Source organism: Ictidomys tridecemlineatus, chromosome Y (genome assembly GCF_052094955.1).
Source record: "Ictidomys tridecemlineatus isolate mIctTri1 chromosome Y, mIctTri1.hap1, whole genome shotgun sequence".
In the NCBI taxonomy this organism is placed as follows: Eukaryota; Metazoa; Chordata; class Mammalia; order Rodentia; family Sciuridae; genus Ictidomys; species Ictidomys tridecemlineatus.
This window is the reverse complement of record NC_135494.1, coordinates 3,182,715-3,199,258: the sequence shown is the minus strand read 5'-3', so window position 1 is coordinate 3,199,258 and position 16,544 is coordinate 3,182,715. Positions and strand designations below refer to the sequence as shown.

General features: G+C 54.2%; 2 long non-coding RNA genes across 3 annotated transcripts; one reads left to right on the top strand and one right to left on the bottom strand.

The window, feature by feature from the left end:
- Window positions 1-11,443: 11,443 nt before the first annotated feature.
- LOC144371994 (uncharacterized) lies at window positions 11,444-15,511 on the top strand. 2 transcript variants are annotated; one of them, XR_013432040.1, is made up of 4 exons: window positions 11,444-11,778; window positions 13,023-13,132; window positions 13,692-14,193; window positions 15,347-15,511. It is a non-coding gene; the product is annotated as an uncharacterized LOC144371994 (long non-coding RNA). The 2 variants fall into 2 exon arrangements; XR_013432039.1 differs by having other exon boundaries at window positions 13,023-14,193.
- Window positions 14,431-15,048, bottom strand: LOC144371995 (uncharacterized). The gene is made up of 2 exons (XR_013432041.1): window positions 14,831-15,048; window positions 14,431-14,567 (listed from the first exon to the last, which is right to left on the bottom strand). It is a non-coding gene; the product is annotated as an uncharacterized LOC144371995 (long non-coding RNA).
- Window positions 15,512-16,544: the final 1,033 nt, after the last annotated feature.

Genomic DNA, 16,544 nt, shown 5'->3' with positions numbered 1-16,544 from the left:
CTACACTAGACATGTCTAGAGGCAATGTGGACTGTCACCACTAAGGTTTCCCGGCACCTCGTGGGTGACAGGCCCGGGATGCTGCTGAACCTTCTGCGGTGTACGTGGTGAGCCCGTCTGAAGAACTGTCCAGCCCCAAACGCCACGGGTGCGGATGCTGTGAGCTTCTTGTGCAAACCACTCCCTGTGGGGACAGGCGCATCTGGAAGGCCGTGCCATGTAGCAGAGAGCAGGGCTGGAGAGGCGTCTCCAAAGAGCTGCAGCCGGCAGCACCTTGTGAGGGCACGAGACTTGGCCAGGCTCCTGTCCCCAGCTCCGCTGAGATTCCCAGGGCAAGAATAGCTGCCGAAATGACTGCCGGGTGGTTCTGTCTGCATTCAACGGCAGCACAGACACCAAGACCCAAGGGATCTTCCTTGGACACACTGATCCTCTGAACCAGTGGATCCCAGCAACTTCAGCTGAGGGATGAGCTGGATCCCACGTCCCGGAGCACCGCCACGGCACAGCCACGTCAGGGACCTTCAGGGGAAACCGAGGCTAGAGCCAGACACCAACACTCCCAAAGGCCCCTGGAGCCCGAAAGCAGGGGACTCTGAGCCAGGGGTGCAAGGGCTTTGAGAAAGGGGAGCAGAAGAGAGCCGGTGGGGAGGAGGAGCTGGGGTGGTGAGCTTGGGGGAGACAGCGCTCGCAAGTCCCCGCATGGCAAGAAGCAGGAGGGGGACAGTGCTAGTGTCCAGGGGCTGCGCCGTGCCCTGTTTACCAGGGTGTCCACACACCATCCTCAGTCCCTGACTGGTGCTACGCACGGAGAGTCCCTGCGGAAAGGAGTCTGTGGCCGCTGGGCCCCTGTCTGCATCAGTGAGTGTCTGATGAGGAGTCCCCACTGTCCCCTGCACCGCGATGGCACCTGCTGCACACGGATGGCTTACAGGGACCAGCGCCAGCGCAAGGACATCGCCACTCCTCGTCCACACGCGGAAGTCGGTTTGTGCAAGTGACATGCCCCGACCCGGAGCATGGGAGGGAGTACAAAGGCCCCGGTGTGTCCTGGGGACGAGGGGCAAACAGACAGGGACCCTGCGGGGACTAAGATGACCCAGACAATACGTGGGCAGCCCTGAGGGATCAGACGGCACCCTTGACCCTCTGCACCCAGGCCACCAGGGGAGGTGGCCAACCCCGATTAAATGCACACACAGGACAGGCGGCTCCAAAACTGTAGATGACAACAACTTTCAAGGCAAAAAAAAAAAAAAAAAAAAAAAAAAAGGGTGAAACTAGTAAAAAGAAAAGCAGGAAAAAGATAATTTTCCATGAAAAAAAATGATCAAGAATGTGATATAGAAAGAACCAGAAATTGTTTTAAAAAAAAAAAAAACTGGAAAGATAAATGTTGGAAAATAATGATGAAATTTTTAGGATGGAATGTGAATTTATGAGATTTGATGATGAGATGTCTATGATCGCGGGGTACGAGGAGCACACCCCTGTGATCCCAGACACTCCGGAGGCCGAGGGAGGAGGACTGCAAGTTCAAAGCCAGCCTCAGCGACCGAGGGAGGCCCCAGGCAGCTTTGCAGACCCTGTCTCTAAATAAAGTACAAAAAAGGGCTGGGGATGTGGCTCAGTGGTGAAGCAACCCTGGGTTCAATCCTCAATACCGGAAAAAAAAAAAAAAAAACCAACAGATTATTACACTAAAGTTGTGATAACAACGCAGTGGACCTTGATTCATGAGAACAGTTTCAATATCAATATGATACAGAGTGTCAATAAGTAAACAACTCCACCGTGAAGAATCAAGCATTTCATTTAAGGTACTAAGGTAAGGAAGACTATATTGTTCCTTGATATTTCTCAGAAAATTGGATTTTCAGCTCATGGATATAACAAATGCCCATTTAGTAAAGAAATGAACACAAAATTAAGCACTTTTCTGTGAATAGGAATGTTGGTCTGGCATCGCGATACACAACGACTTCTCCAACGTCCAGGCAAAAGCAGAAAACAAATCTTCGAATTTTGATTTTTTTTGCATTTTAGTGAAAACATGAGAAACCGAAAAGTAGTGATTTAACATTTGTGGGAATAACTGCAGTCTATGCACTGAAAGGATGCTAGAATATCCTTCATGCTCGAAAGTCATCCGGAGAATGTTATAAAAATCTGGACTCCAGAAGCGATACCAATATTTATTGGCATTAATTCAATCTCAATATTCATTTTTTTTAGAGAGAGAGAGAGAGAGAATTTTTTTTAATATTTATTTTGTAGTTCTCGGCGGACACAACATCTTTGTTGGTATGTGGTGCTGAGGATCGAACCCGGGCCGCACGCATGCCAGGCGAGCGCGCTACGGCTTGAGCCACATCCCCAGCCCCTCCCTCAATATTCTTAATTAAGAAAATGACCTGGTTCTCATCTACCAAACTCAGCAAGCGTTAAAAAGGGAAAAAAGGAAAATATATGAGAGATCATGAAAAGACCCCACTGGTATGGTGATCTGGATGGAATCTGATGATCTATGTCAGACATAATGAGAGAAGTAGGGGTTGGTAAAAGAACTGCCCAAGTCGAAAGAGAAAGAAAGAATTGTAAAAAAAAAAAACCCCACCAGGACAACGGGCTCCTGATTTGGGTGAGACAAAGCGATTGAGAGTTTTACATCCTGTCAAAGACGCAGGGTCTGGTCAGGGCCAGCAGGAGAGGTTCAAGGGATCCGGGCACAGCACGCGACTAGGCTCAGTAACAAGGCAGTGCGCTTGGAAAGTGCTGAGTGGAAGATGCTCAGTGACTGCATCCCACTAAGCAGAGTGAAGCAACACTTGCGCTCATCAGCTTGAATCGTCCACGCAAAACGCAAATAATCTGCGTCTGCCAATTAAAAGTGAGTCTCAAGTATTACTGGACAAAAGAACTGGCACCTCTATCAACGCTGTCGGGACTAACTGCCACAAGCTGAGATCCTGTGCTTCTTTCTTTTCTTTTTTGTGCTGCTGGGGATGCAACCCAGGGCCCCTGTGCATGCTGAGCAAGCACTCTACCACTGCGTTACACCCCGGCCACCCAAACCTCATTCTTGAACTTGCAAACCAGTTATGTTTCGTCTGTCCATGCTCATGTATGTCCTCCGGACCTCGGCTGCGCACCCCTTTAGGGTGGGAACAGTGTCAGTCCTCTTTGTCACCTTGGAAAGAAGCAGAAGGTCCACCGGCTGTACCTGGTGGGCGAGTTGGGGGCAGGTGTACAGAGCCTATCTTTCAGCCACTCACCAGAAATCCTTGCTCAGATTTTCCTCATGCTCCCAAAATGAAACCCATGGCAGCACCTCCCGCCTCCGTACATCACTGCACACACACACACACACACACAGGAAGTAGGCCCACTGCAATGCACGGCAGAAACCACGACACAGTTCATGATCAATCAGGTGTCTGAGCGTGTAAATGCCCGGACAGAGGGACACCCAGAGGCGGCCTAAGCACGTTACTCCACCCCTTACCCGTGGGGCCTAAGTTCCCAGACGCAGGCTGGGTTACCGACACCCAGCAGACGCTGAGGCCTGCAGATGCTGCTTCTCCAATACCAACGTGCCCAGGATGCCATCTAGCACCTAAATGAGGCTCAGAGAGGGATGACTGACGGCGAACACAGCAGAACAACTTGACAAGGTGCTGCGACGGAAGTTATGTGGCCAGGTTCTTCTCCTCGGAGTGCCCGTCCCCTGCACGACACTCACCCTCTGGTGACGGCAGGAGGAGCGTCGTGCCCGGTGATGAGATGAATTGACAGATGCATTGGGAGCTGGAGCATCTGGGCCTGGGTCACCTGACCTTGTGTGGATTTGCTGCACAGAGAGACGACTCATTTACCTCCCAGGCAGGAGAAAGCCAGGCCACGGGAGGTCCCGTCACGCTGCTCAGAACTGTGCACACGCAGCTTGTGTGCATCACTTGTTTCTGGAACTTTCCGTGGAAATCTTCAGATGGCTGTTGACGGTGGCCAACGGAAACAGAAAGCAGAACTGTGGGTAAGGAGAGTCTGCAGAATGTGCTAGCACCGATTTACAAAGGTCTCGCGTCTAGGAGAAGACGTTGTTCGACGGAATCATAACGATGCTTTTTAAAAACCAGAGGCTTGGGGGACAGACCCTGGTGCATCTGTGTATAGCTGTCAATCTCCCACCAATCCACAAACCTGACATGCAGCCTGGTCCCCGAGGCATCTTCTCAGGCAGTGATGAACTTGGTGTTGCAGAATCACGCACGACCATTTGCCGGGGTGCACGGGACTTGGGGTGCACCTCCATGCAGAGAGTGAGTGCAATCCCCCGTCACTGGGGCATCCCAACCTGTTCCCTCCCCATTGTTTCAAAAGACCCCACGGGAAGCAATGCACACTATTCCCAAACCACTGATTCTCCCTGGGCCCTTTTCCAAGTCCCTCTCTTAGCATCAGCCTTGAATGGCGGTCCGCATCCCGCCATCTCTTCCCATCTTTGCTTCTTTGGTAAATGCAACCTGCTCAGATCCTCCGCTTCTCGCGCACACCCTTCACCGACACTTGTGCTGAGCTCTGTACAAGCCAAGGTTTGCAAATGAACTCTGCTTTCGGTCACATGCCCACAGCGAGGCTTCCTTAAACAAGAAATCCCAGAGATGCTTTCATCAGCCAAGTGAACGCCCACGGAGTTTGAAGAACCCCGGCATTAGGGGCTCAAGGAGGTTCCGCTGATGCGAATACACAACGCGGAAATCTAAAGTGCTAAGCTCAGATATTCTACGCATTCCGACATTGCAAAAAAAAAACGGGGGGGGGGCACCAGCAAGGACGTTTGGAAAGAGGAGCGAATGCTACCATACATCTTCTGATAATCCTAGCGATCGCGATGGCCAGGGTCTTCAATCCCCGTGATAGAAAAGTCAGACCTAATCCACAGCATTAGTTGTGTGCGTCCCGCTCACAGAAAGCACCGAGATATCCGTATGAACGAACTCGTTCTCATTCATCCAAGAAATGGTCTGCGGTGGCGTTGCTTGCTTTCGGTCATGAAACCCTGGTTCTGTCAGAGCTGCTGCTCACAGGGCCTTCCTGCTGCTGGGTTTCAGATGCTCCCAGGCTGCTCTGCCCACTTATCAGGGTTGGGCCCAAGGAGAGCATTTCAGGGTGGAAAGCATCCTTCTCTGTTCTCGCTCCCGGGCTGTGCACCAGAGTCCTCAACTCCCCCCGGCCATGAGGGAGCTGTAACAGGCGTCCCAGAAGGGGCAGAGGAGCCTCAGGAGCGTCCCCTTTATTAGAAATCCTCATCTGTGCGGTGACAGACACCGTCCCTCCCGATTTGTGTCCCGAGCTTCGTGCAGAGCACTCCCGGCTCGGTTCAATTGGGCGGACACTCCTGCCGCACGACCCGCGTGCAGACGCCGCAGACTGGCTCTGCAGGTACCCAGATGGCCGTGGCATGACCTTACACGGTGCAGACCATCCAAGGCCACCGTGGTCATCCACCGTCAGAGTGCTTTGACACGGGCAAAAAGGAGGTAGACGTGTCTCCTGTGGTGGCCGGCAGTACTTCTGCCATTTCACAGTGACCCCAACAGGCCTTCACCTGCCTCCTGAACCTCCCGACAGCTCCCTTGATACACAGCTGGGCATCGGAGGTTGGCCTCGAACTTGCAAGCCTCCTGCCTCGGCCTCCGGAGTTGCCGGGATCGCGGTCACCAGCCACCGTGCCCCGTCCCCACGACTCTGGCAGAGGAGCGGGGACCAAGCACACAAACGCCCGGCTTTGAAACAGAAATTCAGTATTCTACCCACGGTTCCCAGGCTCGCAGGATGGAAGCTTCTCAGACGGAAAGCTGTGCTTGTTGGTTTTCTGAATAAAGCTCTTGTGATCTCTGTTTCCAGCCCCACCACGGCGTTGGGGGTAAGCAGGGCTTGCTTGTTACCCTTTGCAAGTGCAGCAGAGCCGCCGTGGGTACAAGGTGATCTGGATGATTCTTTTTTTTTTTTGAGGCAATTGCATGAGAAATTGGGGTCGTTAATAAAATGAAACCGCCCCCATTCCCCGTATCCCCAGCCCAAACATCTCTCCTCCCTCAGCTGCTGAGAAACAGCAGCACTGGAAGCCAAGTAGACGTTTCCAAAATAAACGTTGACCCTGCCAGGAAATGTCTCTGAAGGTGTTTGAACAGCGCACAGCGCCGCGGAGACACAGAAAGCCCGCGGGGCACCAGCCGCACAGGGGGAAAATAGCCTGCAGTTCTTTCCACGCACCCGGGGCTGTTCGGGCACGGTTTCCACCTGCCCAAGGAGCCAGTCGGTACCGGGTGACACGGTGTTTCTCCAGTCACCCTACGGCCCGCAAAAAACTCAGTAGAGATATCATACGTGTGCCAGTACCGGGGGTCAGTCCTGGCCCATCTCAGACGCTCTGCAGGCACGGGCAGTTTGACCCACGCGGCGGAGACCTGGCGGCTCGGGGGATGCAGGAGGACACGAACCTGGCATCCACGGAACGTGGCTGGAGCAGGTCTTGGGCTGAGTGTCAACCATCAGGGGGAAAAGTGTCCCCACCTGGGTTCTTACCAGGACTGGGAGCTGGGTTGACCAGGCCACCACAGCTGGTCTAGGTCCAGTCCATCCACAGGTCACTGACTGACTGACCTGAACAAGGATCATGTTTTCCCCAAAGTAGAAGCAACAATATTCCCATACGCTGTGTGCGTGTGCGTGTGAACACGTATATGTGTACGTGTGTGTGCGCACATGCACACATATACATATGTGCAGATATAACTGCCTAAAACATATTCCTGTCGATATTTAAGGCTTAACCCTGCGTGGTCTTCTCTTCTCTTGAATCTAACATCTGACAGTGCCCGTGTTGGAAATTGTACCCCGGCAGAGGTCTCACTAGTAATCTCTGATCACTTTCATAGTCCGTAGCTGGAAAGCCTTTGAAATCACAAGTTTAGATCCTGCAGCACGAGTTCTCAAGCAGACGGGATTCTGCACACGTACACACCCCATCCCCTACCCCCCCAAGTAGGGTCGCTGGACAATGAGGGGAGACCCTTCCGGCTGAGAGGACTGCGGGAGGCTACTCCACCGAGCGCACAGAGACCAGAGAGGGTGTGAGATGTCTTAGGATGCACAGCACAGCCCCAGCAGCGGAGAAGATCCGGGCCTTCCCTCCCGTCAACGATGCCGAGGTTAAAAAAACCGTGATTCATCAACAGGGTCATCCAGAGATACAACGAATTTGAGATATTTTATATTTTATAAAATACATTCTTTAAAATGCAGAGCACTTGTGAGGATGGGGCTGCAGCTCCGTGGCAGAGCACTTGCCTAGCACATGTGAGGCACTGGGCTCAGTCCTGAGATCCCATAAAAACAAAGTAAAGGCATGCTGTCTGTCCATCTGTATCTACAAAAATTAAAATATATGGATGTATAGCACCTGTTCTATAATTCTCCACATAAATATGAATGAAGTAAATATGGGCTAAGGATAAACAGAAAAATAAGTGAACTTTGAACAAGTTAACTTTGAAGTCTGCTGAATGTGAAGGTAAACATAGACATTTCCTCTTCTAGAAAATAAAATTCTTCATATTCCCTGGGGGGAAGAAATGGTCTCTTCCTATTTTCCTGAAGACACACTTAAGAATGTTCTTACAAAGGCATTTCAGAAAGCCAGAACGTTCTTTGGAGGAAATGCAGACACCCCTTGCAGGTGTGTGAGGCCTCAGATTGGCCAGGTTCCGTCCGAGGTTTCGGAACCCAAGGAGTGCTCCAGGGCTGAGCGTCTGGCTGGCGGTAGGGCACCGGTCCACCATGCACGAGGCCCTGCGGTCAATGCCCAGCACAACGACCAAAAAACCCAACACGAAACTCCACGTATTCTGCGACTCCGTTCATATAAGACGCCTGGAATAGGGAATCCACAGACGCAGCTGAGGTCAGCAGAGGAAACAGCTGAAGAACATGAGATTATTATTTTTTTAAAATGGTCAGATAGACTCCGCACGCTGTGGCTCTGCACGCGGCCCAGGGTCCTCAGTGTGGCACATGCACAGTGACCTTCCTGGGTGGCTGTGTCCCTGACGCTCACAGCTGCCCTCAGCTCCCCATCTGTCGGAGACGGAGACCCGAGTCTCTGCTACACAACCTCGGCCTTTCTCTGGCAGCTGTACCACGTGGATGCACTCGCAGAACCTGAAATACCTGGACGTGTACTAAGTACGGCTCTTGCTGATACCAAAAGGGGAAATTGTAGTGACGGTGGCATCAAATTGTCACATCCTCCAAAGAAAATGCCATCTACGTGGTTCTTTCTTACACTCTCCCTTTTCTGTGTTACTCTTCTGCCACTTTCCAGTTACGACGGCATCGATAATGGAAGCATGCTCCCTAGGCAGGTTTTTCTTCTTTTTTTCTTTTTAGGAATGTAGACATCAGACCAATTTCATTTAGCTCCTTGGCCAAACAGCCACTGTGACTATGTCAGCTCTCTGCGACTGTTTCAAACCCCTGAGGACGGTCAACTTAAAAAGAGGAAAGGTTCCTTTGGGCTCCTGGGGACAGAGGTTTCCTTCTACGGTTGGTGGTTGGTTGGCCTCGCTTCCTCTGGGCCTGGGGCAAGGCTGCACGTCACAACAGAAGCAGACGGGGCAGCAAACCGCTCGCCTCGCGGTCACTGGGAAGCAACAACCACCACAAAGAACCAAACGGGGGGCCAGGGTCCCACAGTCCCCTCCAGCACCCACTTCCTCCCAGGAGGCCCCACCGCCTCCCCGCAGTGTCCACTTGGGAGGTGGACATGCAGGATCCGGGGAATAGCCGCTGGCCTCATTTTTCTCTTAGGGTCTAAGACTTCCAACTCCGGGTCCTCTACACCCTGTCCCTAGATCCCCACAGAAACCTCACCCCCAAGTCTGGCAGAAGTGCAGCTTACCCGCCCTCGCTCCCACGCATCTGTCATCCTGCAGAGGTACGCCAGGCCACTGCGGCTGGACACCAGCTCCCCAGGGGGTCTGGGCTAGACACCCGTGTCCCCCGATGGCTCCGTCCGTGTGCAGGACAAACACCACAGCAACCTGGTCGATGAGGTGGCCAGGAATCGGACGCCGGCCACCTGCGGCCGCTGGGAAGTGGGCAAGTATGTGCATTCATTTACATGTATTTGCATATATGTGACATGCATGTGCATGTATGTGCAGGTATTACACAATCCATCGTATATATACATACGTGTAGGGGGTGTGTGTGTGTGCATGGGTGTGTGCACAACGCTTGAACAACGTGTGGCTCCGTCTCGCAAGCTAGAGCTTATTGCAGAACGCGGGCTGTCACAGTGCCGTACCGTCGTGGGCCACCCAGCCATGTTTGAGTCACACACAGGGTTCACGCTGTGGCTGTGTCACGGCCGACTTCGCTGGCACAGGTCCACGTGGGTCCGTCGACTTTCCGTGGCATGGAAAAGGCCTGGGGAAAACGACCTACAGGGGGGACCCATCCCCTCCAAGGAGGGTGCACCCCCTCCACCTGCCACGCTCCCGCGGCCCCGCAGTGGATCAATCCACGTAGGCAGTGGCCCGCGCTCGTTTCTGCGGCTGACAACAACATTCCAACCTGGGGCTTCCCAAGGGGACGGGTTCGGGGGTGTGCAGCAGAGAATCAAGCCCCTGGATGCTGCGGGGTGCCACCAGATCAACCAGGGTCCTTGGGAAACACTGGAGTCCTCCAAAGCTCCACGGGGAACATTTTTTAAAACGAAGCAATACTATTGTTGGCTACTAAAGTCTGCCCCAAAGAAGAAGATTCATTATCGCATTGTGGGAAAGGGTTTTTTTCCGACATCCGATCAAGAAGCCCAATAATGATCTGTTACTGAGCGGAAAATCAGAGGCAGGGACCGGCCTTTTGTGCTGTAGGACGCTGCCCCCTGCAGGAAGAGCTCGGCTCTGCACGTCAGAGGGAAGGACGGCCGCCGGCCGTGCGTCTCCTTGTGTTCCACTTAGTGATTGAGTTAGATAACGGACAGGTGAGAGGTCCCCCGGGCCATTGATACTACGTCTGTGGCACACATTCAGGCGACCGTCAGTGTGCAAAAATAAACCTTGAGTTTCTTCTTAAAATCTAAGCAAAAATTTCCACAAAAGGCCACTGTTTGCCAACAACAAATAACAGACCCCGAAAATAACCATTAAAGTCGTTAAAAAAAAAAAAAAAAGGCACCATGACTGACCCATCTCTGCATTGTGCAATGGCCAAATGACTCTCTCCTTCAGAGAACTGAGCAAAATGGATCATAGTGGGGTTTTTTTTTTTTTTGCTTTAAAATAACGCCAATTACATAACCATATTTTTAAGTTCTATAGATAAGATAACCTACACATGACCCTATTCTTTATCTCGTCTAGACAAATCGAGTCTATTCCCACGAAGTTAAGTTCTCAAAAGGCGTGTTAAGCAAAAAGCTAACCCAACAAATAGTTAGAAACCCACTGAGCTACTTCTTCATGAACCTTCTATGATGCAGATTGGGTCCTCTGGAAGCAGACGGTGAGATGTGGCTGGGGAAGGCATCTGTTATGAATTCACACTCGGGAAGAGGAGGAAGAGGAGCTGGAGGTGCAGCAGCCCAGAGCTAAGCACGGGGGTCGGGGGGACATGCCCCCAGAGCTGCCCCGTGTTGGAGTGGAATGACGGGGTCGCAGGCCCTCCCCCAGCCTTCGGGGATGGGGGTCGTCCTGGGAAAGATGTGCCTTTGGGCAGAGGGTCCGTCTGCAGCCAAAGCAGCCCTGGAGGAACCGCCTCTTACCGCTGCGGCGCTGACTTACAGGGCAGTGTGGTGGCACACCACTGCCCGCCACCCGGCGACCCGTACGTCCATCCTTGCTCTGGTATAGTGACAATTACCTATGGACTGAGGCCTCTTGCACTGTGAGCCCCCAGAGAAACATTTCATCCATAAAATGGCTCTGGTCGGCTCTATGGGGGATTTAAAAAGCTGACGACCACAGGGAGGACCGTCTCAATCCTGGTCTTGGTTTCCTGATGAAGTGACACAGATCCTCAGCCCTGTGGGGTCCGAGCCCGGTCAGTGAAATGCTCTCTGAAAGGAGGATTGTGGCCTGTGTCATGCTGGCCGCAGTGACCTGCCACCCCCGAGATTCTGCACCCATGTTTCTTCCTGCCACCACGAAGGTGGAGATAGCGACTGCCTGCTGCAGACGAAAACCCTGCAGCGCCCGGGCAGCGGCTGTGGGACTCCTTCCTGCCTCCAGTCCACGTGGCCTTTGGGGACGGCACCTCTACTCCTACAGAGCCACAGGCTGGAGGCATGAACCCGCCCTGTGGGTCACAGGAGTGGGCGGGGACCTGTCTGCTCTTGCCACTGGGATCCCTGCAACCAGGCCATTGGAGACACAAAGCCACGTGTCGACGTCACACAAGCTCGGCAGGCAGTGGTGCAGTTGCAGGCCTCTGCCCACCAGGGGGCGCCCTGTGTCCAGGATTGCTCCACGGGACAGTCCCCCAGGACTGTCACAGCAGGACGCCGCGGCCATGCCCTACTTTGCAGGAGCTTGCAAACGGTTTGTAAAGGTCATAAAACCGTGTAAGAACCTGGAAAGAACAAGGTGTTTTCCCCGAGAAGAACACGCTAATTATGAACATGGACACACACCTCTCGGGCGCTCGGGACCTCGCTGAAGCCCACCCACAGATTCCAGAAGGTTCTGCGGGCCCTGGAATTTGTGACTCGGGGTGAGTAGAGCCTGCCCTGGGTCTGGAGCCAGGAGACGTGGTGAGGAGCCTGGTTCTGACCTGGGCTGTGCACGGCCTCCGGCCCGGCAGGAGAGTGCCCCTTACAGCTGCATTGTGAGAGGGTCGCTGTCCTCCACAGAGCGTTTATGGGAACACAGCGGGAAACGGGCCAAGCGGGCTGTTCTTCCAGTTACACTAAGACTCTTGGTTTCACCTTCGACCTATCCCCGCGATTTCCTAAGGCGGATGCCCTCCTCCCCTCTCTTCTGGGCCCACTGACCGGGCCACTGACCTCCAAAGCAGTTTCCACTCCTCAGCAAAACAGCGAAGCACTCACCTGTAGGAACTTGTGCTCACCCTGAACTTGATGAATAAAACCCCAGCCAGGCGCCGTGGGGCACGCCTGTGATCCCAGAGGCTCGGGAAGCTGAGGCAGGAGGATCCCAAGTTCAAAGCCAGCCTCAGCGAGGCCCTGAACAACTCAGCATGCTCTGAAGAAAATATAGGACATAAAAGGGCTGGGGATGTGGCTCAGTGGCTCAAACCCTGGCACCAAAACAATAAATAAGTAAAATCCTAACAGTCATTCTCAATGTATTTGCATTGCAGGAAACATCGATCTCTTCCCAATGCCCGTATGATATCTAAATTAACCTGAAACTATCCGTAGTATCCCCACGTGCTGGCTTTGCCGTTGGAGGGCGTGTTCTTCACACGGTCACTCTGGAGTCCCCAAATCCCTCTGCTACTGGGACGTGCACCTGCTTTGAATTGGGGAGTCATTTCATTCCCCTGCTGTATTAGTTCACTTTAGTTACTATAATGAAACACCCGAGGCAGGTGAACTTTAAAAAGAAAACAGGTCTCTTTAGTTCAGTTTTGGAGGTTGGAAGTTCAAATACCATGGTGCAGGCTCCGGAGAGGAAACCTTGGCAGCGTGACCTCATGGTGGGTGTCGGGGAAGAGTGTGGGAGAAGGGGCTCACAGAGCCAAATGGGAAGCCAGAGGGAGACGGGGGACTCACATTCCCTTCTGAGGGCCTGACGTCAATTGACGAGAGGCCTTCCTATTCGGCTCACCTCTGGGAGGACCCAGCGCCCCCACATCCTCACCCTGGGGACCAAGTTTCCCAACCATGACACTTTGGGAGACAAGTCAGCCATGCCCTCTGCCCTGGGGCAAGGTCCATATGTCGGGTTATGATGTCTTTTTGGGGTGGCACAGCTGTTCTCCCCAACTTTCAGGAGCTCCCTGGACTGCCACCCAGGATAGAGACATGGACGTGAGGCCAGCCAGACCCTCCTTCCATTGCTGTGACAAAACACCGGAGGAGATGAACTTATAAGGAGAAAAGGTTGATTCTGCTTCATGGTTTCAGAGGTTTCTGCCCACGGTCACTTGGTCTCCAGGCTTGGGACGAGGCAGAACATCATGGTGGGGGACACACGGCGGAGAGAGCGTGTCAGGAAGCACACAGCGGGCGAAGGGGCTGGGGCCCAATACTCCCCATGGCCCGACTTCCTCCCACCAGGCCCCAGCAGCCCCAGAGCAGGGGCCGTGCCCTCAACCCACTGCAGGAGCAGGACATTTCAGATCCCAACCACAACTACCCGAAAGAGCCAGCGCCTACGTCACTGCAGGAGGCCCGTGGGAGCGTGCATGGTGACTGTGGGGGTGGGGGACGGTGGTCCTCACGGCCTGGCCCTCTGTCGACCAGCAAATCCTGACCTGGTCCTCACGGTGCAGCTGCCTGTCCTGCTTCCCCAGCACCCGGGCAGAGGCCAGCGCTCCTCGGTGGCCCACGGCCCTGGAGGTGCTCAGCCAAGTGGGGCCGTGTGTCTCCGTGAGGACCCGCCATCGGCCTCCAGGTCACAGGGCCCAAAGCGACCAGCCTGCCACGCGGCACCTTCCAGGTGAGGGGGGGCCGCTGCAGCCCAAGGCCTCTCACCCCTGTGCCTGTGGAGACCAGCCAACACGTCGTGTGGACAACACGAAGCGCCAAGGAGCCGCGGGAGGGGACACACCGACGGCGGTGGCCACTGGGCAGCCTAAAGTCAAGCCACCCCGCGCTGCGTGCCGACCGCATCCAGTGTCCAGACCTTCAAAGTCTGAGCTCCTACAGCCCAGTGTCACCTCTGAGGCTCTGGGGAGCACACAGGTGGTCATCCCCTGTCCAGATGGGCCCCGCTCGGCCGGCTCTGCCCTGCCTTTGGGCTGCCACCAGCTCTATCCCAGTTTCATTTCCAAAAGCAATGAATGAGCTAGAAGCCACTCTGAGAAAGGAGAGCAGAACGTCAAGGCCAGCATCCCAGGACCCTCCAGGGGCCTCTGCGAGGCGGGCCAGCGCCCAGTAACAGCCCACAGAACAGCCTGAGCACACACGGGCTCTGCGTCCACACTCCTTCCCACAAAGAGGTCAGTCCCACTGGGTCAGTGCACAACCTGAGCAGCCCACTGTAACCCACCAGTGTCTTCAAAGACGCTACCTCCACAGACGGCCACACCCGGAGGTCCTGGGAATTGGGATGTCCTCATACTAATTTTTTCGGAGGATATAATTCATCCCATGTCAGTCTCCTGACTGAAACGGGGGTGTGTGTGAGTCTGTGTTCACGTAGTTATTGCAAAAAATGGTGCAGCCCTCATACATGATGCGTGGTCAGTTCGTTCTTTATTAAATAAAGCGAAAGAAAGGGACAAAGTCACCTCCCTGTGATCCTCAGAGCAGAAACCAGTGTTCACATGCGTTCCTGTAAAGGACTGCTTCTTCTCTTGCCTCCTGTAGCTACCTGCAGTTTGGGGAAAGAGAGTCTCCTTTTAAATCAAGGATTTGTCAAGTGCCTACAGAAAACCAGGTCCACCTCCGGCTCCTCCTCTCCTCTGCTCCTCCCTCCTCCCTCTTCCCTCCTCCTTCCCCGTCCTCCTCCCTCCTCCCCCATCCTCCTCTTCCACCTGTTCCTCCTCCTTAGATGAAGAAACCCTAAACTGCCTCCTGAATCCACTCCACTCTCTCTCCTGCTGCTCTTCCTTCTTTAAGTGGACTTTTTTTTACCTTTTTCAAGTCGAGCACACGATCTACAGATCTGTGGCACAGAGACACTGGACGCCCCTGCCGGGTGCAGTGGTGTGTGACTGCACCGTGGCCTCCCCTCGGGTCCCGTGTCTCCCCACCAGGGGGCAGAGCTGAGGCGGAGCTGCAGGGCGGAGGGTCCAGCTGCAGCAGTTAGGAAAAGGCCCGCCCTCCCCTCCCCCTCCTCTGCATTCTGGGAGGGGGGACAGCAGCCGGCCAGCAGGAGTGGGCCACCCGGAGAGAGGGGGACGGGATGGAGGATGGGGGAGGGGGCGGGTGCAGAGGAGCGAGGCACAGTGCAGCAAACACCGGAAACCAGGGCCACGACTGCAGGCACCCCACAGCGGGGGACAGGAGGCCCACGGCCAGCCAGGACAGTGAGACCACAGAGTCCTCACAACAGGGCACAGCCCCACAGGGATGGTGGGGACAGGACATGAGGGCAGTAAGTCTATATCCAGGCCCACCACTGACCCCTGTGCTTCCTCTTTCAAACAGCTGCTCGCCTGCAGCCGGCCAACAGGACGTGCTGCGTTCCCCAGCAAAACAGCCCCCAGGGTCTGCAGGACAAACGAGGTCCACAGCCACCGGGTGACCCTGAAAGAGGGGCCACGGCGGAGCCCGGGGGGCTCTGAATGCAGCCCTGGCGGCTGGGCGGCCGCTGACTTAAAACAGACTCTTCTTTCTCCTCCCCTCCCCCTGCTCCTCCTAACCTGCCCTTCCCTAACCTCAGGGGAGGGTGGCCCTTCCCCTTCCCAGACAGAGCTCTCTGACTCCAGTCCACACCCCCCCAGGACAGTCACCAGACTGGGGGATGACACCAGGGGACCTCAGGATGACCGTCACCCACGTCCACAAGTGAAGGGCTCCCCAACAGACAACCTGGGGGCGCTGCCTGCAGTCACCCCTTCAGAAGCCCCCTCCCTCCCGGCTCCTGCCACAGAGTCACAGCCTCTGGGACAGCAGTCCCCTGGGTCTCTCCTTGGCCAACAGAGCCATCAACTTCCTTTTTCTCAGAGACCCCCCAATAGAACTGCAGTGTAGACAGCCCGCTCCCCAGCCCTATTCTGTATTTTATTTAGACACAGGGTCTCCCTGAGCTGCTCAGGGCCTCGCTTTGGCTGAGGCTGGCTTTGAACTCGCGATCCTCCTGCCTCAGCCTCCAGAGCCCAGCAGCTGGAATTACAGGCGCCCGGCTCACCATGACCAAATGGGATGAAGAAATCTCAGAGGAAAGAGAGAGATAAGCCCATACACAGGCAGGATTGTCATACGCCCCCAGCACCCCCGCCGCCGTGAAAAGAAATAACACGGAAAACAGTTGGACTTAATTTATAATCTTCCCATGTGGCTGGAATCTAAATATTTTAAGTCACAGTAAATGTCTTTGTAGAATCTCTTGGGGAAAAAAAAAAATGTGGATTCTCCTATATTTGAGCTCCACGGCAAACAAGGCTAAAGTTTAAGAAAACATCACTTTTTTTTTTTTCTTATTAAGTAGTCCAGCATTGGGGGCTGGGGATATAGCTCCGTTGGCAGAGCGCTTGTCTCGCTGGCACAAGGCCTTGGGTTCCATCCCCAGCACCACTAAATAAATAAATAAAGATATATATAAAAAAGGGAGCCAGCGAGGAAGCAAGCGCGACATTGTGAATCTTATGAGTGAATACGGATGATATTTGAAGCAAGTCCCGGG